We start from the raw sequence: 25,932 nt of genomic DNA, 5'->3' as shown, positions 1-25,932 counted from the left end.
TTAGTTGCTTTCACTGAAGAGACCGACCCGACCAATCAAATGGTTGTATGGAAATACATACAATTTAAATAATTTATTAAAAAATTAAATGGCAGCTGTGTTTGTGCTTTCTCTTTTAAGAATGCAGCCATTTATCATGCCTATATAATGGCCAAATGTGCGGCAAGGCTGACAGGCCCTGTATAGTACGAGTATAAGGGAATACGAGTGTAAGGGCACATCACATCACTCATACGCCACATGCAGCGCTGCCGTAGACGGCTTGTCTTGTCTTCTCTGACTGTATGTCTGTATGCTTATGTGTAAGTGCGAGTACTTGAGGCTGACAGGTTTGTTAATTAAAAAAATATGTTAATAGCGCAGCCTTGTGCATGCTGCAGAGTAACTTTTGTTGTTGCTGTTATTTTTGATTTTTGGAAAGGTTCCTCAAAAGTTGTTGAAAAAGTCGCTTCAAACGTATTATAAGCAAAAAAAATTATTGTGACATGATGGCAGTCAAGTGAGAATTTAAACATGAGCTGTAAGTAGTGTAATTTATTTCCCGCTTTAAGTTCATTCGCTCATTTATAATCAGCGCGACCTAACGACTCAAACTAGAAGGTTGAATTTTGAGCTAGAGTGTCCTTTGCAAAAGTAAATCTATGGGGGATTCTGATTCTTCAGTAACCTAAAAAGGTTAATTTTCGACGCGATATTAAGAAATATATATTCTAAATAGGGCCCAGAAACCAACACATTTGTCCGTAAATTTGTTTGAAATTTAATTAAAATAGAAAATAAATTCGCTGGCTTTTGTATGTGATTTACATTCGAGATAGATTTGACTATTGACTTATTTTTCAGATACAAAAATCCAAAAACCGTTTTTAAAATTAAATAAGAATTAAAATAGGTTATTTTCAGCCTCGTGACAGAAGCCAAGTTCGGATATAGCATATAAACGATGTGTATATACCAGTTAGCTTTATCTTCGGTTATATTTTTTTAGGAATGAATACTGAATTATTGTATAATTGTCTTCCTCAAATGAGATGCATCAATGCAATGACAGCCTTCCTTAACCTAAAACTCTTTAAAAAATTCGGAAATTCTTTACAAAAAATTACAACAATTTCGTTTTAAGCTCAAAACATGCTTCCAAACATTCAGTACTGTGTCTACGTTGTAGCCTTTTGTCACAAAAACAGACACATACTATATATGTATGTATCTCGAGGCGCCATCGTGTCCGGCCAGACTTTACACTAAAAGTCAGCAAAAAGTTGAAATTACTTTGAATTTGGCGTTATAATAGATAATTTTGAACATTACACAAATAATAATAAAAGCAGCAACTCTTACTTTAAATTGAGTTTCATGGCAAGACTGTCAAAGGCCAGGAGAAACAAGTCAGAACCTTGGTTGGTGGTCATGGACAATAAAACGCTAACAGTTTCCGCAATGGCGTTGATTTCATTTTCGTTGCCAACGGCTGCTTAAAGCGTTCAAACTCGTTTATTTGGCAGAGATTTATCAGACGGAACGTGCTTTCCGTGAGCTCATCACTGAAGCTCCGCAACACGAGTCTGAGCCGCTCCTGAAAGTATGCAATAAAAAATTACACAGCCATTGCAATGGTTGCCACAGCAGCAAATCAAAAAGCTGCAATAAGCTATCGAGCATTAGAAGCACAGGCTAAGTGCATGTGTGTGTGTGTGTGTGTGTGTCAGTGCGTTTTTGTGTGCAAGCGAGCGTGTTTGCAACAAAGAAATCAAATTAAGTTATCAGGTATCCTGCAACCTGCAGACTTTATGTGTATGCTTTGATATTTGCAATGAAGGTGGAATGAGGAGAAATATTGCTGAAAAAATCAAGGACGCAGCTGCAGATTGTTGGGTAAAATGGGAGGATGGAGAAATGGACTAAAGGATACTGCAAAAGCAATCAAACATGCAAGAGAGACTTTCACATTTCAGTCTGTGAGTCTGTGTGTCTGTGTGTGTGGCATAACTGGCATTGAAAATCGATAGAACGACGCTAAGCCCTGATACATGTGTGTCTGTAGCTTTTATACAGAAGTAATGCATTTACGCGTTCATATGGACAACGAAAAATAGCGAAATCTATGTATGTGCGAGTAATTCCATTGATTGCCAAAGTGCCAAGGGTTGTGGCTCTGCAACTTGAAATGAAGGACACATCCAATGCAACTGGAGAGTATAAGTTCACTGATACCCTTTGGTCTTAAAATGCTTATGATGGTCAGTATAAGTTGACAGAAAATAAAAATATCAGTTATTATGTACTTGGGTTGCAAGTCTTAACAGAAAGATATATTGATATACTTGTATAGTATTGCTTAAATATATAATATTCTGTTGTAGTTGGTTTTAAGGAACCCTTCGGATTTCGTCAAGGTACCAATGTTGTATAGTACTTTGTAACAAACATAACCCACGCATGGCATTTAAATCAAAGCTTAAGCGCCTTAAAGTGCACAACAGAATATGTATGTGGTTGGCATCATAAAAAGCACAACATCAACGGGAACGGCAATGAGAACGCTAATACTGCTGACAATGCCACACAAACTTAATGTCAACAAAAGTTGACGATTATTCCTCAAGTAAATGATACTCATTATTATTAGCGGCAACATTGAAGGCGATGGCGATAGCGCTGGCGAGGACGAAGACGCCGTCTTATCAACGATGTCATGTAGTCGTCATCACCATCATTCGTGTCTCTCGTTTTTTTCCTTTCTTGGCACTTGCTGTGCCAGCTTATTCATTAAAGCACGCGCCGCACGCCCATACGCCCATACGCACGCCCTTGCCGGGACACATTCTAATATTACGTATACGCATCGTGCGCACACTGTGTGTGTGTGGGTGCTTTTAAGTGTTTGTGTCTGCGTGACTTAATGTGCAAAAATCTTGGCCTCCATCAAAAAATATCGTGGCAAGCGCCAGCCAACCCACTAACCTTCACATATTCCCCCCACGCCCGCTGTTGGTTATTTGCCTGCACTTAAATCTCGTCCTGCTTTTTGTTTCAAGTATGCACGCTCACATTTTAACTTTTGCCCGTTTTAAGTTACTGTTACATGGCACGCTATCGACTTAACATTATGTTCATCATTATCATCATCATCAGAAGCAGCAGAGACTCAGTCTTCATCATCGTTGAGTTTCACTCTGCCCCTGCCCCTGCCCCTGGCCCTGGCACTGCTCCTGCCCAGCAAGGCGTCCCAGTCGTCAAGTCACATCATCATAGTGTAACTTGTTGCTTTACTTAACTTTGCTCTCAATGAATTTTATAGTTTCGCTTTCGCCTTCGACATTTTACTTGGTTTGCTCGTCCTTGCTGGCTGGTTGGCCGCCCTTCTACCCCTCTGCCTGCCTTCCTTTCTGCCTTATATAAGTTTGTCTTTTGGTTTTCTCTTGCCTGTTGCTCCACGTCTCCGTGCTCATTGTCCTGGCAGCCGTAGCTACAACAAGAACGTGTACAGGAATAGCTTCGCCTTGTCTCGGAAAATGTTGTGTGCATTTTTGAAGAGCTGAGCCAGCTTTTGAATATTTAATAGATGCAATTATTGGGATGACTATTCAAGTAAGTTTGTATTAATTTATGAAATTGTTTAATCTTACTTTTACGTGTCACATGCACCTTACAGTTTGCTTTAATGGTTCCTCTTACCTAAACGGCCAAATGTTAGCTTAGGTCGCCAAGTTCGTCGTGCCAAAGTTCGTCCACGTTTGGAATATGTGCGCGTACTATACAAGTATATTAATTGGGTCATAAGAATGTGTTTTGTGCAAGTCATAAACAAACACATACATATCTTATATCATATCTTATATATTTACGTCTATGTAGGACGTTTATACGTTTATATATAGGAAAGTATCTCGAATGGGAAGTATTTTATAACAACTTGACTATATTTTGAACATGCATTTCATTAATTTTGGTTTATCATTAGTGATTAGTAAAAACGCCAATCGCAATTGTAAATAAAACAATCGGAATAAACATAGTGAATGCAAGTTGAATTTTTAACTGTGACTGTGATTTACTTGTAAAAAATACCAGAATAATACCCATTACCTATCAGTAATCATATCCACTGAGCATACAAGTCTAATCACAAATCGCAATTACTCGGCGAATACATGTACATATGTATTTCATTTTAAGGAACATTTCAAAATACCTGCATTTTTTAAAAGATAATAATAGCTCATAATTTATCATTCAAAAATGTTCCATGAAACGATATAAATACCATAACATATACTCGTATAAGCAAACATTCCCTTTTCTGCACCATCATCCACTCATTCCCAGGCACTCAACACACCATCTACACTTCAACAAGTGCTCATTTGCTCGAGTGCTTCATAAATAAATGCGGTCGTCAACACTGTTCGACATTAGCTAATAAATACTGGTCATAAATATTTCAAATAGTACGGAAGCACAAACAATTATGCACAGCTGTCATATAATTTTTAGCGTGATTTTGGCGACTGGACGGTTTGTTCGCCCGTATGTTCGATATCCGACTAATTTCAAGCAATTTAATAGAGCGTTTTTCAAATTGGCCTAAAAAGCAATCAGCGCTAGCTGACGCCGCACAAAACTGCCCGTCTCTGCCCTGTCCTCTCCTCTTCGACACACACAGACACACACCCTCCTCTGAGCTTTTAATTTTCGTTGTGACGCGACATCAATTCGCACTCGCTGTCAATCAAGCGGGCGGCGAATAGCGGTGCGGCCGCAGCCAGTCAGCGCCAATAAAACCGCCCGTGACCTCAAACAAACATGATTGCTGGCGTCGACCCCCGGCTCTGACCATTGCCATTACAACACGAACGCGAATTGGCCTTTCCTGCCAAGGGGACGCACTGTGGTCGGAATGAAACATCTGCTCATTAAAATAATAAAAGAAACGCAAATAAAGAGGTGTCGCTACGAGATATAGGACATTGATCGAAATTATATACGCAAATTTAAAAAAATTAATGCGATGAAACAACTTTAAATGTATATAGCTTTCAGCAAGGATTCTTTTTTTGTTTCAGTTTTAATAACGACTGATTTTCTATATTCCAGTCCAAAATACACAATCACAATTTCGCAGAGTCAGATTTGTCAATAAGCTGAAAACAATAGGAAGATATAATTGTATTTTCGGTACCTGACTAACAACTTAAAAGCTTGAAATCTCGACAACACTCATAAAATATTTGGTTTGAATATTTTTGTATATATGTATATTTTTGCAAATATTCGTGTTTTTCATATTTTCTTCATGTTCCTCAAAGAACAAATTACTTTTTCAAAATATACACACCTTGTCTTCGAGATAAGGCTAAAAACATAATTGTATATAAAACTCAAAAACGAACTTAGTATTCAATAAATGCATTAAATACTTTAATTTTGGATTACCATAATTATAGGTGTGTCCAGCAAACAAATGTAAATTTAAGTGGTCTTGTTTAAAATCTCTTGCTTTGAAGAATGACCTCAACTCTTTCTTATGATATTTAAGTTTTCTGGACCCCATATCCAATGCTCAAACATAATTTTAAATTCAGGAAAATTAAAGACCTACGAACACAGTGATACGTTGCAGAACTAGGCTTATAATTTTGTGCGGATAGAAAATGCCACAGTAAGCTACGAGTATTGGCAATCGATAAATCTATGTATACTTGTAGTTTTGAATAAAATGAGGGCGAATTGTCCGTTTCGACCACTGTGGGAGTTGCGGGGGGATTTATTTGTGCAGCCGAAACGAGGCACAATCTGGTGCGTTCGGTGTTGTTGTTATTGCTGTTGTGGCTGTTGTTATGTGGCACAGCAACGTGCCAATTAATCATATTAATTTGTTACCACGCACTCGAACATTTTCGTTATCGATTTTTTGCCAGGCCCCATTTCTGTTTTTCCCGGTAGTTGGGCGCACAATTGACCAAATTGCATGCAAATTTATGCTGATCGTCCGATATGTACATGAATACCTCATGGCATTGTAATTATGTACATAATTGGACTATGGTCATATATATGTATGTTTGTTAAGCAACCAAAAAAAGCGCTTTAAAAATCTAATTACCTGCTTCAATGGCGAATATTAATTAAATAAGTTTTTGCAAGTATCGCTGCTGCTCTTGATGGTCCCGTTGTCATTATTGTTGTTGATGTCCTTGCTGGAAAGTTAATTAAAAAAGAAATGGAAATAAGCGCGTTGTCTATATGTAAGAATGTACTCGAATGTAAATACAAGTATACAAGTATATGTGTAGTTGAGAAAACACCCGACTTTTTATACCAAAAGAAAACTCAAGTAAGTTGGCAAAAGTTTTGTTGTTGTGCCCGCTACTTGCGTCTTTCTTAAACGATTTAAGCTGGGCTTGCAAACCACTAGAAAAGCAGCATCAACAAAAAAAGAACCCTCCTGACTATTTACGGCAAGGATAAAACTTGCCAGCATTTGCATTTTGGACGTCTAGTTGCATTGGGGCGACCCATTAACTTGAAGATTTTATGAGAGCTTTGTGTGTGAGTGTTTCTTTTTTTCTTGTGTGTGTGTGTATGTGCGTGTGTGTGTGTGCTCTGTGGCCATGTCTCTTGGTCCGCATAGTATGTGTGTTTACTTATTAGAGAACGGCACACATACGTGGGCAGTCTAATAATGATTCAGCCTGTATAAAAGCTTAAGCTGTATTTTCTGATTTTTAAAAACTAACAAAGTTCTTATGCATCTAATTGCGATTCGCTATTTGAATAAATTATACTATTATATTATGGAATAGTTATATTCATTTGAAATGCAGTTTGCGGCGCTTACATAGCCTTGAATATTTTAGAGTCAGGAATATTGAGGAATGGTAAAAAGTGTGAGTGGTTTCGTGAGTGTGCGTTTTATTAGACAGCCCTCGTGTACACAGCGAACACATTATGCACTTGCCGCTTGCGAGAGTCGAGAGACGCAAAAGACGCTCCAAATACATTCATAGACGCCTGCCACACACACACACACACACACACACCCATACACAAACAAACAAACAGAGCAACACCGTTGCGTCGGGTTGCCCACGAAGCTTTTTTTTTGGCTTGAAATGAAAATGAAAAGGGCACGCAAGAGTAACGAATTTTTCGCTTTTTATTTATTTAGTTTTACTGACCTTTTTTTCAATTTCCACCGAAAATTTTCAAATGTGCAGCTGGCGAGGAGTATTTATTTGTGTGCGTGCGCGCTTGTGTTAAAGTAGGGTCGGCTCTTTTGGGATTCACGCTTGAATACAATTATAGAAAATATATTAAAGTGCACGTGGGAAGTTACGCCAAACTAATCAAAAAGCTATAAACATGCAGAGCGCAGTGAGGTGTGGAGTTTTTTTATGCCTAGAAGAGTATATCTATGCTTACTTACTGTATACTTGTAAGGTACATAGTACGATAATATAATCCAAACATTTTGGAAGAAGTCAACGTACATTCTATTGCTGTATAAGGTAGTACGATTATATAATCCAAACAATATACGATACATGTGTGTACATGAATAAAAGGTCTGTTTTTAATTTGGATTATTTTTACGAAATGGCCGAAGGACAGAAGAGTTTATGTTAAAAGATAGATCTGTTTTACTGCAAACATACGTAGTATTATTCACAATCAGACATGAACATTTGTTTGTTGTAGACACCTGCTGTTTTGTATACAAACCACTGTGATTTATTTCAAATAAAGTGTGTATCATCTGATCAGTCTTATTTTTCAAGATGGACTGATAACATACAAACTGAGAACAACAGGAAATTATAAACTATTCTCATAGCGATATATAACCGCTATATATCTGCTTCTTATATTTAGGGAAACTAATTTCGCCAAGCAGGCTTGTCTTTTCCATATGCTGACCAATGCTATAGCTCTAATATACGCTCATTATTTTATAAATGTGTCATAATGCACTCATATGTAAACAATTTCTTAGTTAAATGCTTTTCTTTAATCTAAAGCAGCACATTATATTATATAGCTTTCATAGGAACAATATGTATGACATACTTTATTTTAGTTGAAGGACTGACAAGGTTGACAAGACCTGAAATTGCTAAAACCAATTAAACGTTATCGGTATTATTTAGAAGATAGTTGCTTACAAATTTGTATTTTATGGTTAATTGTTCAATGGTTCAACAAATGAAGGCTAGTTTGTTAAGCTTTTTGTCATAAAGAGGGAATAAGCCACTCCAATAGAGACTGTACTATGGGTTTAGAGTGTCCAAAACAGGTTACTCCCAACATTACTCATTAGCCGGCAACTGTGCAATGCAAAGTCAAAGCCAAATCCAAATACCAAATCCAAACCCGTTTCTGCCACTCTCCGATACTGCAACTGCGTCGGTGGCTTTGGCAGAATGACGTCTAACTTTATCTAATCGCTTATGAACGTGTTGTGTACAGACATACCATACTACTACCCGTATTTTGTTGAGAGGCGAGCATACTAAATTTAGCTGCAACAACTACAACTAGTACCAGCAGATAAAATAAACAAAAAACAAAACAACAACAAAAAACGCGCACTGACTGTGAAAATAAACAGCGGCGAGTGCAAAGCTCGAGCGCATTTTGTTTGGCATTATTTATAGGCACGCGAGCAACAACAACAACAACAACAACTCTAATGCGAGCAACAATCATTTGGCATTATATTTGAAAAGAATACATGGGGACTATCGTAGACTCCGTGGCGCAACGGTAGCGCGTCTGACTCCAGATCAGAAGGTTGCGTGTTCAAATCACGTCGGGGTCAAGTTTCGGAAATACTAATCCGATATTTTTTTGTTAATCCAGTAATCCCCAGTACATATACGCTATATATACAGTGTACACATATGAAGGCAGTGTAGAAATGTGAAGGCAACATCACTACTACTCATTTTTTTAAAACATCATTATTTGTCATTTAATGGGTTGAACATCCCTCTCCCTTACAACTGGATGCTTAAACTTTGGAAAACAAATATCGCCCAATATTACTACATAGAACACGGAGTATTTTAAAAAATGAATCAATACTATAGTAAGTACATAAATAATCTGTTGGCGAGGTAGGAAACTTAGTGGCGAAATGAAGCCTGCAACTCACAATAATTCTGATAGAGATGTTTTGTTGTGAAAGAAATCTTTTTAGTTACATTACCACATAATAATCAAGCATGATTGCTGATGCTGGGAAAGTATATATACTTAATTAAAAAGCATAAAAACTCATTCACCGGGTAACAAAATGTATCTTGAATGATGCTCTTAAAATAAATAAAAGGAGAAATTTCGAACCGTGACGAACAGACGTTTGTTGTCTAGAACAGTGTGCATATTGAAAACGAAAACTTTAATGTTTATTTTTTGTAATTTTTGAAAACGTTTCTTTATCTTTAGAACGGAACTCGGTCCGATTTCATTTCTATATATTGCTATATTAAAGGGGAAATTAATTCGATCACATCCATCAACGGAACTCAAAACTAGCTGTGCTGACACCAAGTGATTTCGCCACTACTTGCACTTCAGTTCAGGTGACTTTTTCTATTACGCATAGGAACTTGATATTTCGTTAATTAGATCCAATTTCTCTCTCATTATGTTTGTATTACATACGTATATTGTAAAATGCATTGGTAATATTTAGGTAAGCTTTGGAATTGTGGACAAAAAAGGGGGACGTTTTAAAATAAATAAACCAAACTTTATAAGCTGATTAGCTGTTTTGTATCCATACGGCCGGATGAAATAAAATATACAAAATCAAGTTTGATTAACAATATGTTTATTTTAGTGATCTTTTGAATATTTGTACTTAACATTGAACCATTACTCGTATACAGTGAAAACTCTCTTGGCCGGACACTCACGGTCGGTCAATTTTTGTCCGCCCAAGGGGAGTGTCCGCTGAAGGGGATACTTAAATACTTTATACACCGATCGAATGTTTTTAGAAAATGTGTCCGCCGAAGAGAGTGTCCCGATAAAACAGGTGTCCATTAAGGGAATTTTCACTGTACATATAGGTTTTCCAACTTCCTGACTTGTACATCAAATTATAAATAGGTGTACCAGTAAACTGTACAAATGTTTCAGCAGCTCGTTGAGTTATTCATGTCAATTTTAATGAATTTCTTTTTATAAATTGTATATTTTTAAACAAATTCATCACCAAATAATGCTTAACATAAATGTTGACAAGTAGCTGTAATAACAATAAAATGTGTACAGTGTGTATGTTGTTAGTTTTTAAATTGGAAAATATAATTGGAAATCAAAAACTTTCCGATTATTTTATTATAAAAATTCTTATTGAATTGAATCAATTCAATTAAAAATAATTGCTATCAACTTTCGATTCCATTTTCACATTGCAATTGCGTTTAACGGCACCTAAATGCCCAAAAGAAAATAGCAAACAACACAAATACTAGATGGATGCTGCTTCTCACGTGTCTTCTCTTTGACTTTGTCAATTAAGCTTAGCACGAAATCTGTGCAAACGTTTGTGAGGAAAAGCAAGGGAAAATCACTTAAAGTATTCAATTACGAAATGTAAAACACGAGAGCAAAGAAACACACAATACTAAATAAAATGAAATGAAATTGTGAAATAGAATGCGAGGAAAGCAGAGTGCGAAGACAGGGACGAGGGCGAGAGCGATGATGACGACAACGACAACGACGACGACGACGGCACGCCACGCCAGCTGTCAGCAAAGGTAACGACGCCGGCAGCTGTAGCGGCAGCGGCGGAAATACCGTGAAAGTAATGCAGCAGCAGCAGCGGCAGCAGAAGCAGCAACAGCAACAACAGCAACAACAACAGGTGGGCCAACGGCTGCTTCTACTTCTGCTTCTGCCACTGCCACTGCCTTTGCCGTTGACACTGGCATGTGTTGCAGTCATGGAAACGGCAACAACAGAGCTTGGGTCGCTCCCAACTCGGATTTTATTTTATTTCATTTTCCCTTTTCTTGTTGTTGCTGTTGCTGTTGCTGGTGCTGCCATTTCTCCCGCATTCCTTTGCAGCACAAGAACGTCGCTGCCTCGCTGGTGAAAGGCAACGCCAACAACAATTGTTGCTGTCGCTGGCATTTTCCTGCTTCATTTTATATTGCAGTTTTTGGTGTTGTAGTTGTTGTGTTTGTTTTGTAAATAGTGGGTATCTGTGTAAAATAAATAGGAAGCACGTTGTATTCAAAGGTACATATGTATGTATGTTTGTTTATCTGTGTGTTTGTTTGTAAATGCAAATAATTGTTTTTGGGCGGATGGGGCCAACAACACAAACACGAGCCGGTCGCGAAGTATGCTACACTACTAGTATTTCTCTTTTTCTTTAATAAAAACTACTTGTATGCTCACAAATACATACCGTTGTAGTTATTGCTGTAGCTATTGCAGCAGCTTTTATTCTCGGCCCTAACTTCGTGCTCATTGGCAACTGCCAGAGCCAACACCGCGAGCTCTTTTACATACTTGTACATAGCTAATATATAGAAGGCGAGCAGACAGCAGCGAGCAGTACTCGCAGCAAGGATGACCAGGGGAAGCGACCAACAGCAGTCTAAGCTAGAGAAGACCTCGACCCAAAGCCAGTTGTTAACTCTGATTTAATAGCACACCACCAACGTGCACAGTGGCCAAAAGGTGGCCTCATTAAACAGGAATTTAAGTTAAAACGACAATGGATTGTCGCTTGATGTGCATATTTTATTTATGCATTTATTCACGAATTGAACAAATCTTTGAAATTTGGAAAGTGGTACCAAGTCACAACTTCACGAAATCTCACAAAACATGTAGAATGGATCGAAATTAAATTATTCTCAGCCAAAAAATAGAAAAAATTATGCCATATAAAGTCGACCACACGTTCATTATTATGACGCACTATTTCGCCTAAAAATGGATCTGGGTTGGATTTGTTGAAGTTTTTTCATTGATCATAAGCAAAGTTAAATGCATCGTGCATTATTTAGTCAGCGTTTTAATTTTTTGGCAGTTGCCTGCGCCCTTGATATCATATATTCCAAAACACCTAAGAAGAAACTACAAGTATAAGAAGTATTTCGGGAGCTATGTAGAAAAATGGCAATATCTTGCAGTCTTTCGAGAGATATCAAATATCGTGGCTTTATCTCGACATTCATTCCCACTAAAGTAATATTCTCTTTTAGCTGCATACTTAGATAGTCTGACACAATCTTTATTTATTTTAATTAACATAACTTACTTCCTGAGATGCTTGTGCACAAATCTGAAAAACTCCTTCCCATTAGCATTGTCAGTAACATATTATATTTCTTGAAATGTGTGTGAAATAAAATATATTAAGTCTGTGATACTTGGCTTAGAGAAGGAGGCGAGACCCCGGTTTCCGGTCATTATATCTACCTGAAAAAAAGCAATCAATTCCAAGTATTTTAATAATATTTTTCGCCCATAAACTCGATCAGACCACTGTGCCATTCCAAACACCACTAGACGCATGTGTCTGACCTGGTCCTGCTCAACTGCAAGCTTTTGAGCTGCATAACAGGTGTCCGCAACTCCCCCCTCCCTCTCGCCATCACATTATCTGTGCTCCACACTCGGTTTAAAGTAAATGGCCATGTGGCCGAGGGCCGCGTGTTAGTCAGGTGCTGTGGTTGTGCTCGTTGTTGTGTGCTTTAACGGGCTCATGGTATGGGTATTTGCTGCCACTTTCGCATAATAGTTGCAACGACAACAGCAACAGTGGCAGCAACAGTGGCAGCAACAGTGGCAGCAGCTGCAGATGCAAGGATTGCAGGCACTCGCATTATGATAAATACACATTTGGGTCCTCCCAGCAAGTGGCTGCGCAGTCAACTCGAAGGACTTTTAAATTACTTAAACAACATAAGTTGTTGCTATTGTTGTGATGGTTGCAGCTGGCAGCCGCTTTTGATTGCGCTCCACCCCCGCAGCTCCAATTTTGTTAATGTTGCGATTTTGCCATCAAAGTCCTCAGCTTATTTGTGATAAATTGTGCAAATAAATAATTAAAAGAAATTTTATTATTTTTGCAATTCTGATTCAAACAAAACTTAAAAACAATATCTCAATTAAATTAGCTAAAACTATTTTTTAATTATTTTTGATTCAGATCATTTTTCTTCGAACGTAGAAGATCTGCAATAAATCCCGTTGCCAGTCTCCAGGTCTCCTCGTTGTAGGTCATTCTTTCTATTACATTCTCTGGTATTAACTGTGTAACTAATTGCTTGTGTTAGGCGCCTTCGTTGTCCTGTCAATTTCCAGCGGAGAATCAGTCTGACCGTTCATCTCCCAGTTTCCTCGTTTATCTCCCTTGCGATTACTTAGTATCTTCAACTTGTCTTACTCCTGTTTGTCGTAATGTGTAAATTTCCTTCCAGTTTCTACTGTTCTTTAATGCACATTAATGTTTTCCTAATAAATACGAGTCCAACTCTAATTTTTTTATAACTCAATATTATACTTTTTAACTTGCTCGTGACTTCTGTCCGGACAGTGGACTGTGGACAGTGTGGCAATCAATGGTTCACACTGTGGTAAGGTTTCGCATTTTCCAAGAGCCTTTTGGTTGGCACTGAAGAGAGGCCTTGGTCTATTTAATGTAAGTCCTTGCCAGGAATCCTGGAATTTAAATTATTCGAGTTACTCCCAAAAAAGGGACTGATAAAAAAAGTTTATTATCTGATCGGAAAGTCAACTTTAATTTCTGGTAGAGGCACCTCGGCTATTCAGATCTTCCTGTATGCATTTGGCCTTTACTTATTGAACCGAAGCGCACTTCTGGCAGCAATTTGGTAAATTGTGGCATAAAGTTACACAAGTTTGGAGCAAGAACTGGCCAAACAAATAAATGAAAATTTGACGAGTTTTAAAAATGTTTGCATGTGCTCAAAGTTCTTAAAGGGAAGACCACACAAACTTTGAGAGCAGACAATGTGCAATCTGTGCAAGGCATATGTCAAACACACACATGCGCACTTTCACACACACTCTCACTCTCTCCCTTGCTATCTGCCACTGCCACAAGAAGGTAACGGAGTAGACAATGGCGGCTTGTCAGCGGCAGGAGCAGCAACTAATGCTACAACGCCAACGCCAGCAACAGCTGCGCTAGAGCGAAGAAAAACTATTTAATGGCAACATCTAGACAATAGGGCGAATATATATATATATATGTGTGTGTGTGTGTGTGTGTGACAGTGTGGGCGTGTCAGTGTCCATGTGTGTGTTTGTGAATGACAGAGCGTGTTGGAGGCGTAATGCGGCAAAAAACTTTAATGGTGTCAGTAATTGTTAACTGAAGCGACGTTTATTTCCTTCGCTCGCTCGTATGTGTACTTGTATGTGTGTTGAGCGCGTGAAAACTAATTTACATTAAAATAAAAATATTATTATTGAAATTTATTAGTCTAGCTGAGGGCCCTGGAAGCCATTGCTAACATAACGACTTCTGTTAGTTTTACGATTTTAAGCTAGCATTACTATATATAAATAAATAAATATATTAATGATAAACATTTAAACACGGTCCTACTATATATAAAACGGGATTTAAAAGAATGACCTTCAGCTTTGTTTTACATTTAAAGTCCTTTATAAAATAAAAGTATCTCAGTTTTGTATAGCGGTTACTGGTCGATGGCAAAGAACTCAACTTTTCGAACAATAAAACAGATGGCATTCAGTATTTCCATTGTTCCAACGAGAATAAAGCTATTCCAAGTGCATTTAATATATAACATTCATTATACTGAAACACAAGTATATAGTAAATAGTTTTAAATTTTCAACATAATCTAAACAAACAGTGATTTATGAATTAAAAAAAGCTCTTTAAACCTAGAATTGTTATTTTTTAATTTAATAAAAAATCATTTTTGTTTTCTTGAATAAAAAGAAATTAGTTCTTCTCGCAAACTATGCATTTTCTTAATTTTTTATTACTCCGAAATGAAAAGAAACTCAAGTAGAAGTGTGGTGTTGTAATCAGAAAAATATATTTAAACGAAGTACAAACTTGGCTGGCAGTACTACTTAGTTTGTGTATAATTTTCCGTGTTATTCTGAATTTAAGATCTGTCCTGGGTTGGATTTTGTTCATGCTTCTGTGCTGATGATTGAAGCCTGATTAGAGCCGAGCCGAGGAACTCTGGAACAAGCTCTAATTGTGTGATTCCCTTTAGAAATAGTAGAGCCCGTCCAGTTAGAATAATCATGACGGAGAGTGTTCGGAATTCCATTTGTTACTGTTTCGCATTTTATGGGGCTTTTAGAGCTATTGTACCCATTTCTTCCCACACTCACCACCAACTCAACAGATGCCCGTCGTCAGGGCATGTGTTTGTGTGTGCGTTTGCGTGCCCTGTGCAGCAAGCATTGCATACTTTATGGCGCTTTTATTATATCCTCACTTGGCACTTTCACGTCACGTTGTACGTTGTTGGAGAGATAAAAGGCAAAAGTCAAGTGTCGCACAGACAGACACACATTTTAACACACACGCACATGTGTATGCATAGTATGTGTAAGGACCAGTATGAACGCTGGGCCCTAAAATTTAATGAAAAGACACTTGACTATGGTTTTGTTTGAACTTTAATAATAATGATTTTGTGGATAAGTAATTATTGAGAATATGTGATTAAATGACCGTTTTAAATTAAATTCAGATAAATTTCAGTAGGTTTCGGAGAGTTTCCGCGAGTTTCAATTTCGTGTTTTGTCGACGACCAGCTTCTTCATGACACTGTGTGACCATAATTCGATTACAATACAATAACAAAATATTTCATATGACTTAATCGATAACATTAGTATAAATTGGTATTTCGATCTTTACACCCCCCCTCCTGGTGAATCGCTCCGCGATTCACAATTAAGCTTCAGTATAATAAGTTTTGACACCGGACGACGTAAGCTGCTGGTTGCTGTTCTTATGTCCACATTACGAATTTGTCCATCTTTGGCAGGATATAACTTTGTAATTCGTCCTCGCTTCCATTTTCTCGTGGGGTGGATTCATCCATTATAATGACCAGATCATCTACTTTAATTGCTTCTGGGTTGTCATGCCATTTGCTGCGACATACAAGTTGTGGTAGATATTCATTTATCCACCGTTTCCATAAGCGGTCCTTGATCGATTGCGCAATATGCCACTGTTTTCGCAAACAAGTTATATTTTCTGGTGGGTATGGCGTCTGTGTCGAATTTACGCATCCCAATAGGAAATGATTTGGCGTAAGTGGCTCATCATCCTCGTGATCGACCGGTAAGTCTGTCAATGGGCGGGAGTTCAATATGTTCTCAACTTCGATCAGCGCTGAACGTAGCGTTTCCACACGTGGGGCGACGTCCTTCAATGTTTTTCCAAGCAGTCGTTTCACTATACGTATTAGTCGTTCCCAGCAGCCACCAGCACTCGGGTTTGCAGGCGAATTGAATATCCATTTAATTCTTTTAGCAGAGGTCTCATCTATTAGTGTCTCAATATTCAGCAATCGATCAGTTGCAGTCAATTCCTTTTGCGCGCCAACAAAATTGGTACCATTATCACTTCTGAAGACTACTGGTACTCCACGACGATTAATAAAGTTCCGTAAACTAATAATAAAGGCGTCCGTCGAAAGGTTTTCAACCATTTCCAAATGGGTGGCACGTATAGTGAGACATGTAAATATAGTTACCCAGCGTTTTTCGCATCGACGTCCAATTGTGACATTTATGGGCCCAAACAGGTCTACACCACAGTATGAAAATGGGCGTACATAAGGTGTTAATCGGTCAATTGGGTGTTGACCCATAAGTGGTTGACGTGGTTGACTTCGATCAATAATGCATCTATTGCATGTCTTCTGAACTCGTTTAAGTAGACCTCGAGCATCCGGTATCCAATATTTTTGGCGGCATTCGTTAATTATGACAGCAATGTTCTGATGATGGTACTTGTTATGAAAGTGTTGCATGATTAAAGATGAAAACAAATGACTTCTTGGCAGTATTATGGGTCGTCGTGCACCAAATGGTAGATAGTAAGCTTCATCAATTCGTCCAGACAGGCGTAACAGGCCATCCTCTTCCAAGTACGGTGACAATCTGTATATACTGCTTGTCTTTGGCAGCAGTTGTTTCTGGCGTAAAGTGGAAACTTCATCAGAGTAGACTTCCTGTTGTACAATTTTGCATAACATATTTTCAGCATCTACCAACTCTGTTGATGATAATGGCGGGATCCTCTCACTCTTCTTCATGGAGGTGCGGTAGACCAGGTTGTGTTTTGCACGCAAAACCCAGGCAAAGACTCTTATTAACCTTGATAGAGAAGAAAATTTAATAAATTTTACAATGGGCTCGCTTACTTGACAGCTTAAAACGGTTTTGGTCTCGATTTCTTCCTCAAGTATTCCACTCTGCGGTTCACTAATTGTTTTTGGCCATTGGTTTGAAGACTTCTTTAAGAATTCAGGTCCAGTTAGCCACATACTATTGTGATTAATTTTCGGCACTGCAACTTGACGCGTGGCAGTGTCCGCTGGATTTTCGGCAGACGGCACCCATCTCCATTGATCAGCGTGGGAGATGGATAAAATTTCGGTTACTCTGTGAGCCACATATGGCTTAAACTTTCGATCCTTTGAATGCAGCCATTGCAAAACCGTTTTTGAGTCACTCCAAAAAACTGTCTTATGCAATTTGAATTGCTGATGCTTGACCACCAGCTTATTTAGGCGCACTCCCAGGACTGCGGCTTGCAATTCCAAACGAGGAATTGACAGAAGTTTTGTTGGTGCAAGGCGAGTTTTCCCAATGACAAAGGCAACATCAGTTTGGCTTCCATAGACAATGCGTAGGTACGCGGCGGCGGCAAAGGCGCTTTGACTGGCGTCTACAAATATGTGTAACTCTATGTAGTTACTACGGCTCAAATTCGGTGAATAACAACGTGGTTTTCGAAACTCTTGCATGTTCTGCAGTGCTGTCCACCAATGACCCCATTCGTCCTGCAATTCACCCGGTAATACCTCATCCCATTGAATGCGACGACTCCAAGTTTTTTGTGTGAGGATTTTGGCGAATATGCAGAAATCCGCTATTAGGCCAAACGGATCATAGACTGCCATTACAATACCCAGCAGCTCTCTTTTGGTAGGAATGCGTCTTCCTTGCATTACTTCAGCTGCGATTCGATGAAACTTAGTTTTAAACTCAAAACTGTCAGTTGTCGTGTTCCAGTACATTCCAAGTATTTTGTCGTCAGCACCTTTCCCTTCAACGTTAACCACACTTGTCTCAATCGGTGTTTTATTCAGAACCTCTTGTAGCAGTGTTGAATTGGAAATAAAATTACGCAGTTCAAACCCGCCACGGCGATGGACTTCGACAATGTCATGGCAAATTCTTATGGCTGCTTCCTCTTGGTCAAAACTAATGACTAAATCATCCACGTAGTGTCGTTCCAATATAGCTGCTACAGCTTCTGGCTTCTGTTCTTGGTAGATTTCGGCGTTCTTGTTTTTTATGTATTCAGCACAGTAGGGTGAGCAGACTGCTCCAAAAATTAATGACGTCATGGCGTAATGTTGTATTGGCTGCGATGTAAGTCCGTCGCGCCAAAGGAACCGTTGTGCTTGTTGATCTTCAGGTTGGATTCGAATTTGTGAGAACATCTCTTTAATGTCGGCTGCCACTCCAATGGCACCATTCCTGAACTGTAACAGAATAGCAATGAGTGGATTAGTTACTTCTGGACCTTTTAGCAATGAAGTATTTAAAGATACTCCATCCACTGTTGCAGCGGCGTCGAAAACTATCCGCAACTTTTCTGGTTTGTGCACGGTTTGTACTGAAAAGTGCGGCAAGTACCATACTCTTTTTGACTCGTTCTCTATTTCTTCTGGCATTAATTTTCGAGCATATCCTTTCTCCAAATATTTGTTCATTTCATTTCTGTATTTTTCAGCATAAATTTCATCACGTTGCATTTTCTTCTCAATTCCCAAAAGTCGTCTTTCTGCCATCTTATAGCTGTTTGGCAACTGTACGTTCTCTTTCCAGAGTAATCCTATCTGAAATCGGTTGTCAACTTGAATAGTGGTGTCGCATAAAATTTCTCGAGCGCGAATATTATCTTTAGATTCCAGCAATTGCAAATCGTTAGTTCCAAAATGTTCGGTTGAAAAGTACTGTTTAACCAATTCGTGAAGGCTGTCTGTTTTAATGTGCATAACAAATGACGTGTCTGTCTTATGATTGGTCGGCCCATAAGCCAACCACCCAAGTTTTGTGTTAAGTCCTATTGGCTGTGTCGCACCATTAACAATACATGTTCGTGACAATCCCAAATGTGCGTTATCTAGCCCAATAAGCAGGCTTGGCTTAGCATCTTTGTAATCAACTATTGGCAAATTTCTCAAGTGTTTATATTGATGTCTTTGGAACGATTGTCGCGGCAGGTTCAACTTATGCACTGTCTGTGCTCCCTTTATTGTGTATCTTACTTTGTCCTTACTATCAGCAATCTCAAAACTAGTTTTTACAGACATTTCTGTGATTATATTTTGATCGTACCACTGCAGATTTAAAGCTTGACGTTGACCAGTCAAACCTAAAGTTTTTGCCATATTTTCTTCCAATAATGTAACAGCGCTACCCTCATCAAACATTGCAAATGTTTCGTACCTGCCATTTGGGCCATAAAGTACTACAGGAATAATTTTGAAATATTGGCTAAGCAATCCTGATGTAGTACTGCAAGTGAACATTGGTGTTGTTTTCTCTGTGACTGGACTTGACGTCTTGTTAAAAGTTGGCTGGCTTTTTACCAAAGCACTATGTAGTGTCTTGTGATGTACGCGTGTACATCCTCCAATATCGCATTTCATCTTTGAATCACAGTCTCTCATACTGTGTCCTTTTGACAGACATGAGAAACACAAATGGTTTGCTTTGGCTATGTCCCATCGGGCGGTGATATCGGTGTCATCACACCATGATTTACAATCACTTAATGTGTGATTTTCGTTGCATAACAAACACTTCTTTTCGATGTAATTGGTGTGAAGGATAGTCTTCACGTTTTTCTGTTTAATGGCATTCTCTGCTATGGGCAATCGGCTTATAATTCTAGCAAAGCTGCTTAACCATGTTGAAAACTCCGCAACTGAAGGATTTACAGACAACGAATCCGCATGTCGTATCCAATCTATTTGAGCATCCATTGGGAGCTTGCTGATCAGCTCGTCCAGTAGTATTGGATTTTCCAAGTGCTTAGTACAATTGGCAGATGACAAAAAGGCAACGACCCCACGTACCTTTGTAGACAAGACTATTACTTGATCCAATTTATTAATGGAGATTTTTGGGAACTCCCTTATCATGGCGATCTGGGATCTAACAAGTATTTCCGGGCGTCCAAATCGAAATTTAAGCTCTTCAATGACAGTTGGCACATCGTCGGGATATATTAGCATGGCTGCTACTGTTTCTTTTGCTTCGCCGGTAAGGCATTTCTGAAGTCGGATCAAATTTTGTCGATTGGTGTAATTGAATTCCTCTGTTGTGTCGTTAAAGTTGGCTATGAACAACGGCCATTGTTCAGCGGAACCAGAAAACATCGGCAAGTCATATATTTTGACTGTAGATACTGCAGGCATCGCTGTTGTGTTTGTCACTGTATGGGAGACTGAAAGATTAGGATTAGCATTATTACTCCCAACATTTACACATTCTGGATTAAATTGGTTGATACTTAGCGGTGTCAAGTTCTTTTGTTTATCTTCTAAACGGTTCTCTGTGAATCGGTGGTTCATGTTCACAATGTCTTGTTGACCCTGTTTTACCATCGTAGTTAGCTCCTTCAGGCCAACTATAACAGCTGCAAGATCGTCACTTATTTCGTCTCTCTTTTGGACCACTGCCTTACTTGTTGAAGGCTTTTCATTGTCTTCTTTCACATTAGAGTTGTCACGCATTGTAGCGTCTAAAATATCGTCTTCACTTGAACTCATTTTGTTTGGCTTATTTCGCAAATTATATCGGTTCATCAGTACTAAAAAGTCACAGTTCACTAATATTACACACCGGCAACCCTGGAGAATTTTATTTGCCTTAGGCGCGCTATGCTCCAACTCACAGCCTTTTTTGGTTCGCTCAGTGTATTCACTATTAGTGATCTAGTTCGGTACCTCAGAATTTAAGTTTAACAACTTTGTCTTTATGTATTTGTCACTCACACATATCACTCGGTATTTTTCTACATACATGCATACATGCACATATTTTAGGTATGTGGCAGATACCGTACGATTTTACCGTTACCGGCGTCACTTAACTCGGCGTCTCGACTAGATTTCAGGGTCACTGTACATTTGGCGATATGTACGTAAATTTTCGTGTGAATCTTGGCTCGTGTATACCAGTTGACATCTGCATAACACTTCGATTCCACACTATATATTCCACTGATCGTCGACTTTAAATTGAAAACACGCTCAACAACAAACGAAATTGAAAGATGTAAGGACCAGTATGAACGCTGGGCCCTAAAATTTAATGAAAAGACACTTGACTATGGTTTTGTTTGAACTTTAATAATAATGATTTTGTGGATAAGTAATTATTGAGAATATGTGATTAAATGACCGTTTTAAATTAAATTCAGATAAATTTCAGTAGGTTTCGGAGAGTTTCCGCGAGTTTCAATTTCGTGTTTTGTCGTGTTTTGTCATGACACTGTGTGACCATAATTCGATTACAATACAATAACAAAATATTTCATATGACTTAATCGATAACATTAGTATAAATTGGTATTTCGATCTTTACAGTATGTACGCATGTTAATGCCAGGGCGGAACATGGCGGCAATTTAAGTAGATTGCGTATACGGCATGTGTGGCAGCGTAAAATGAACTCGTAACAAATTGACTTTCAGAATAACATTTAATTAACACTTGGCATGCCATTGACCCAAACCTGAAGCACTACTTAATTTAATTCTGCTCCTGTGCAGAACACTAATGTGACCGCTCTGTACTTACCCTTATTATCTTTTGGTCTGCTCTGGTCAACATCATTTGTCATTTTACTGTGAAAATTACTGTAACTTTCCACAACTGATTGCTTTCGTAGCAACACTTCAAAATGTTTCAAATGCTTGACATTTTGGTGGCAGCAGCGGCAGCAGCAACAACAACAACGGCCCAAACGTCATTATAAATTTGTCTAGACACTTTTGTCTCCTAACATGACAGGGCCCCAGCAAATTACACGCTCACACACACAAATACAGAGAATGATAAAATGATTAGAGAGCGGTGGAGCGGGGCTGTGTGTGTGGGGAATGGGGAGTGACATTATTGTCATACATCGCCGGCCACTTTGCGCGCCATTCAACGGACACCCAAAGACAGCTCGCCTGGGACTCTCTATAGTATTTTGGTCCCTGTGTGCGTTTGTGTGCCCGCTCCAGGGCTCGGTAATTGTCAGGCTAGGCATATAAAAAATTGTTTTAAATAAGCTGTTGATTTCAGCATTAACTTGGTCTACTTTAAGTGGACGCTTTTCGCTTGCCAGGCAACAGCTCACTTGTGTATAAGATTATATGAATACCGGGCACTTTTAGAAGTTCGTAATGGAATTTTGTGGCTTCACTTTGGGCCCACTAAGAGATTCGAGTGTAGCCATGGAAGCGTGACTGAGCTAAGCTGCTTAGTGAGAACGGACGGCTTAGTCAAGTTAACGGATTTCGAAAGTGAACCAATGGGATTGCTATTTATCGGTTAAGTAAGCAAATGTGCTTAAAACGACATAATAGAGTGCAAGAGCTACGTAACTCAAGAGATTACGCCAGAAATATCAATAGGTATACGAGCTCAAAGCCTAGAAATGAAATGAATCATTAATGAAATTATATTAAATTTGTTTCTTCGTAAGATTAAGCGAAGTAACATGCCAAAATCAAGCTTGAATTTACCATTTCTGGCATTATTCGAAAGCCTCCCAAAATAAAAAATTTAATATATTAGTTTGCCATTTTTTATGTGGCACAAATGAATTTATTGCAGTTTTATTATTATTGAGTAGTAATATTTTTATCAGAAGAGTTTTTATATAGTTAATAATTAGTTAAGTAATAAATAATTACGTTTTTATAAGAAATTTTACCTTACATTTTTTTGTCTGTCATCCGAGTCCTTATATATGTTTTCTCACATCATTCGCTGTAAGAATATGTATTATTATAAAAGAATTCTGAACAAAGCGAATACCTCAGTAGCATTGCATAAAATGATGTATTCCACGAATGCCACGTATCCTTTTAGCAAGCGGAGCTTTAGTGTCCTAATGAGATATTCTCTGTATATTTAATTAGTGTTAAGCGGCTTCCCAACTTATTTATTTAAATAGTTCGTTCTAAGTGAGAGGTTTTGCCTCAAATATAATGATTTGGCAATCAGCAGTCACCACAACTCAGCCCCAGCCCGCTGTTGACTTAACAAATTTCGCAATGCAGTTTTATTTATAATTTTTTTTGTTTATGTACACATTTTAAAATTGAGTTAAGTGCAATTTAAAGTAGCTTGCCAATTGCTGAAATCTTAAAAATACCTTTAAAAAAGAAGCAACTCATGGCTCAAATAAAAGTGTATTTATATTCGAAACCTAAAGTTTAGGAAAGCTTTCATTAAAAAAAAAAATTACATAATAGTAGATTAAATCAAATTATTAAAGATTCTTATTCTTTATTACGATGTGATATTTCATTCCTTGTAGTTTGAGAAAATTTGTTGAAAGAGTAATTGAGTGCCCAGTTATTAACGTGTTTTCCAGAAACAGCAGCTAAAGCTGTTTGTAGTCAAAATAAGCTGAAATATATGTCCACAACTTAGAGAAGCTTGCGAATAAATCAATCAATATAAATTACAAATTTGACCTTTGGGGCGAAAATCAACAACGGCTTTTGTAACTGAATCTCTACTACACTACTTTGTATGACACAGAAAACATCTTGATATAATACTTATATTAATATGTATGTTCATATTCAGAAGTGGGTTTTTTTGTTTTTATACCCTGTACCCGTAGGGTAAAAAGGGTATATTAGGTTTGTGCAAAGTATGTAACATACAGAAGGAAGCATCTCCGACCCCATAAAGTATATATATTCTGAATCAGCATGACGAGAGAAATCGATCTAGAAATGTCCGTCCGTCCGTCCGTCTGTCCGTCCGTCTGGATGAACGCAAGGATCTCAGAAACTATCAAAGCTAGAATAACCAAAGTTGGCATCTAGATTCTCCTAGGTCCGAGAAAGGTCGAGTTTATTTTATTTTTTTTAATTTTCCCCCCCTTCCCCGCTACAGAATTTCGTCAATAGCGTCCACATTTCAAATGCTACTTAAACCAAACTTTGCACACATAATTTACATATAATTGTCCAATTGTCTGTTGTTTAAAATTTTATTCAATTCGGTCAATTCTAAGAACAGTTATTAGCGAAACAAATTCTCGCCAGTACAACCCCCACAAACTGCAGCAACAAGTTCGCTCTTCTTCTTCCTCTTTTTGCTTTTTTTGGGCGCATATAACTCAGTGACGGAAGTTTACCTGGGTACAGGGTATTACACTGTCGGGCTTGCTCGACTGTAGCGTTCTCTCTTGTTATGTATATGAACAGTTTGGATTCGTTAAGAATTACTTTTTAATGAACTGCATGCTTCAAAATAGAAGCAGCAAATATCCCGCGCTCAAATCGGAACAATGTTTGCACATCAGTCAGTAACTGCCTTGACATTATCTAAATAAATGTCAAGTCATTAGGCCGATTTCTTTTCAGCTGTCATGGTCTTAAGGTATGAAAACAAATTGTGTGACCTAATCCCGCAATCAGTCAATTACCGACCACATGTGAATAGGTGTGTCATTGGACTTGATTGCAAATTGACCTTATTACGAATCCAAATAAATCATATTTGATTTATAGATACACAAACAGACACACACACACACATACACAATTACAAAAGTTATGAGCCTTACTCGTGCATTGATATCGACATGCAGGAGGCAGCCGCATCCAATTATTATCTGTGGTCTTCCGAGTGATTAAGCAATAAATATACGAGTTGATAGTGAATTATTAACATGCAGAAGTCAGAAGTCGTGAAAAAGAAGCACGCGATGAAAATGCGAATGGCGAGTTTTCCAGGATCTTGGAGTCCTTTGCAGCTTTGGAAAATAAACATTGTCATGTGTGTATTGTATGTGACTAGACTGCTGGGCATTGTGTAGGGCAAGCACGTATTTTTGTATATATTTTAACAAATATTAGATGTAGGCAAAAAGCCAAACGTGACACATTTAAGGCACGAATCGAAATGGGTTCACATTTGACTTTAAGCAGAGGCAGCCGAAAGGCGCACTACAACAACAAAGTTATTTCAGTCTTAAGACAGTCGAGTGGCATAAAAAAAATAAAAATAAAAAACAAAAATAAATAAATGATGCAGGGCCACAAGGCTGGAGCTCATAAATGTAAAACGCTTAGCGCTTAGCTTAGCGACGAAAAGAGGAAAGGAAGGCAAGGGAGGGGAAGGGAAGGGAAGAATACAAACACATACACATAGAGATACAATGGCAAAGACAACGTATTCGTGTATGAGGCAGGCAGCCAGACAACAATGGTGGCAAATGAAATAACAAAACATGGCCATAACAATAAAAGTACAACAATAAGCAGTAACAACGAGAGCTCAGTCCTGCCCAGCCCAGCCCAGCCAAGCCAAGCCCAACCAAAAGACGCTGCCTGCGAAGTGTACAAGATTAACGCAATGTTTGTTAAATGGCGCGGCTATG

General features: G+C 38.3%; 1 protein-coding gene and 1 non-coding gene across 2 annotated transcripts in view; both read left to right on the top strand.

Annotated features, from left to right (window-relative positions):
* LOC115630757 overlaps nt 1-25,932 on the top strand; it is a 65,161-nt gene that overhangs the window by 27,708 nt on the left and 11,521 nt on the right. The gene's annotated exons all lie outside the window — the stretch shown is intronic.
* Nucleotides 8,750-8,821, top strand: Trnaw-cca. The gene has a single exon. It is a non-coding gene; the product is annotated as a tRNA-Trp (tRNA).

This window comes from Scaptodrosophila lebanonensis, unplaced genomic scaffold, assembly GCF_003285725.1.
Source record: "Scaptodrosophila lebanonensis strain 11010-0011.00,11010-0021.00 unplaced genomic scaffold, SlebRS2 tig00001410-arrow-pilon, whole genome shotgun sequence".
Taxonomy (NCBI): Eukaryota; Metazoa; Arthropoda; class Insecta; order Diptera; family Drosophilidae; genus Scaptodrosophila; species Scaptodrosophila lebanonensis.
Note: the sequence above shows the minus strand (reverse complement) of the source record. Positions and strands in the feature narration are given on the sequence as shown.